General features: G+C 26.1%; 1 protein-coding gene across 4 annotated transcripts in view; it reads left to right on the plus strand.

Moving 5' to 3' along the window:
* Positions 1-594: 594 nt before the first annotated feature.
* Positions 595-3,422, plus strand: part of LOC100168860 (ATP-binding cassette sub-family A member 3) — a 25,548-nt gene continuing 22,720 nt past the window's right edge. For 2 of the 4 annotated variants that reach the window (XM_029490404.1, XM_016802487.2), the window contains exons 1-2: positions 595-792; positions 870-1,017. The gene's annotated coding sequence lies outside the window, so the exon portion shown is untranslated. The remainder of the gene's footprint in view (positions 793-869; positions 1,018-3,422) is intronic. The other 2 variants (XM_029490405.1, XM_029490406.1) reach the window with 1 other exon arrangement.

The raw sequence follows: 3,422 nt of genomic DNA on the forward strand, positions 1-3,422 counted from the left end.
GACTTTAAATTTATAATCATAAAATATCACTTTTGTATAAAATAAAAATATAAATAACATCTCTTCTGTCTTTTAGTTTCGTTATTTTTCAAAAAAAAATAATTTGTCTTTAATTTATCAATATTTTCTACTGTGGTTGGGAATTAATCATCATAGAGAGTAAAATTAATATTTTTACTTGTAGTAGTCTATTAAAAAATATTTTAATAATGTATACATTTCGAAACAGTATGATGATGTCAATTCAATAAATCTATACAATAATACACCATGAACATAAAAATCATAAATTTCTAGTTGTGGCCTTCTTGTATTGACAGTGTGATATTTATTATAAATTTGAATGAATACTGAAGTCTGAAATTTTAAAACCTAACTTACATCGTGGTTGTGGTATATATTTTCTATGGTTGTGACGTAAGCCGTTCTCACTGCAGAAATAATAATAATATATATTATCGGAGAATGGATGACGTCATTTTTTTGGTGGGAGAACCAGTGTGTTGCATATCACTAAGTTGATAACATACTAACCGTGAGCATACCCATCTATTTTGGCATGACTCGACTACTCGAATCTTTGATAATATACTTATCTATGTAATGACTCGAATACGGTAAAGTTTATAACACTACAACCGAGTATTGAGTGACGAGTGACGACTGTTGTAGTCGAGATTAGAATATGTCAAGTCGTTACTGTCTAGTTGTTTCTAGCGTCCAGTTTTTAATCAGGGATTTTCATACGTTTATAAATACATTATTTATTTATACTGTGCAGCTGTGTAAAATGTAAATCGACAATTATTATTAGTTAATAGTTATTACTCCTAATATTCGTTTCTATGTTCATACTTTATTGTTTATAGTTGTTTCATTAGTACAATTGGACGGTTCTGTACTTCTGTATGTAATTAAAGTTACTTACCTAACTAAATTAAATATTATAACATACATAGTCAGTAGTCACCACTCGCCAGACATTCATTGTTTGTTTTCATCGTCATTCAGCATCGGGTGAGTACTTAATGCGTTTTAACATTTAAGCTTAATGACTAATTACTAATTACTAATTAACTATTAAATATTATATATTTATACACATAGACATAACTTCTACACACTTAAATAATATATAGGATGATTCACCAATCATGCTCACACCCTCTTTTCTTCAATAATTATTGCAATTATTTAAAATCTGATTTTTGAATTTTTAAATATACTTAAAGACTACAATTTCAAATTCTTAAGATTTTTTGTACTACTTAAGGAGATATCCTGTGGAGATATAAATTTCTATTTTTTTTTTAACGAGAACCCCCTTTTTTACTGTAAATTATTAAACAGATAATTATACTGAAAAATGTTGACATACCAAAATAAAATCTGAACGAGTAGTATTTGAGTTATTTAACTTTGTGTATTAAGGAATATAGCTTCATGATAACAGGTTTGGAAGTTATGAGAGGTATGGTGATTTGAAAATGTTAATGTTTAAATTAATCCATCAACATTTATAGTTAGTATACCCATGATAAACAATAGATCCAATACCTATTACGTACTTCTGTCTATTTTAAATCCTTTTTAAGGATTTATATCCTTATTCCTTAATATAAACATTTTAATAACTGAAAAATTACTCATTCTAATTGTTGATGTTATAATTTTAAAGCGAGTTATATGCATTTTAAAATATAAATTGTTTGTACCATTGTACCTACATTTTAAAATTTAAATTAAAAAATAATATTTTTACTTGTAAGCTTGATAATGGTCATTTCACTCTAATATTAAATGTAACAGAGTTAAATGGATTATCCAGAACATATAATTTGCTATGTTAAGCTTTTGTAAGATGCGAATGTAGTACCCTCTTAACAAAATTTGATCACAGTTTCTATGGGGTGCTTTAGACCCATCTACGCCATGCCATGCCATGTTATTAAGTACCTACAACAAAACATAGAATTTACTTATTCAATAACACCATCAGTTATTACCTAGATTATCCTAGTTATTAACCTAGTTCAACTCTCTTGCGGATCCAGGATATTTATTAGGGGAAGGGGAAGGAAGGTTATTTTTTATTCTGAACATGTACCTACCTAATATATAAAATATGATAGAACTAATTTATTATAATAAATATTACTGAACATTATAAATAAAAAAAGTTTATTTACTTTTTATAGGTATTTTATTAAAAACAGTAAAAACAATTTAAAAAATGCTGTGCATTATAATTCTATACTGTACACTAGGTGTCAAGTGTACCTCGTCATTAAGTAATCACATGACATGTGTGATAAATTTGAATTCCATGATAAATCATTGCATATGAAAAACAATTCTAAGCAAAGATGGTCAGCTTATGTCCTATATTGCTAAGTATTATGATATATTTATATTGTTATTAAAGTAATTTATTTTACTATTAGTAAATACGTAATACAAGGTTTGAATAAATTTTTGCCGAAAACATTGCATTTTAAAAGGTCATCAAGTGTATAAAATAAAATAGAGGTTAAAGTCTTGAAGGTTTTAACTTTTAAGTAGGTACACACAAATAATAGTTTTATATAACAATAAATTGTTTAAATATATTATTTTATTCAAATTTGAACTTAAAATGTCCATATTTTAAGCAGTGGTTATACATTTTTTAGATATTTGGTTACAGTATGAGCTACTTATAATATTAGAAACATTGTATTTCATTTTCAATCCATACCTACCTATGAGAATTGAATATTTTAAACATTTTGAACTCCAAATTTTTTGCTAAGGGTAGACGTAACATTTTAACTAGAGACATTCATAAAAACTTTTTAAAATTGTTTTTGCTGAAATTTGGGAGGGGGTTCATTTCTCATATGGCGATGCTCCCTACCCTTTGTATCAGCGCCTGGTTCAACCCAATTCAAGGCCAATGCTACGGTGATACGTATTGTGTAAATATTCTATAATTTATTATACACATCTATTGACTAATGGCTATTAGTATACAATACATATTTCAATATTTGTATTAATAATTTCTTTACACTATAAAATTTTCAAAAAATGTTGTTATTAAAAAAACGAATAATCATAGGTAAATTTTCAAAAAATGCTAAAATCACCAATTTCCATACTGGGTGATTCTGTTTTCATAGAACACTCATTATTTCAAAAAGTATAAATTTTTTTGAAAATATTTTTTTACATAGTTTCTAGTCGCTTATAAAACAACGTTTTTCTTAAAAAATTGTAGTTTTAAATATTTTTTATCCTTATAATTTTTTAAGTTTTTTACTTTTTTGAATGACAACATAGGGTTTTAATTTTATATTCCAAAGCAAAATATAATTCTTAGTATTTTGATACATGAAAATCAAATTTGGGACGAGTAGTTTAGGATTTATAAATAATCAAAG

Source organism: Acyrthosiphon pisum, chromosome A2 (genome assembly GCF_005508785.2).
Source record: "Acyrthosiphon pisum isolate AL4f chromosome A2, pea_aphid_22Mar2018_4r6ur, whole genome shotgun sequence".
NCBI lineage: Eukaryota > Metazoa > Arthropoda > Insecta > Hemiptera > Aphididae > Acyrthosiphon > Acyrthosiphon pisum.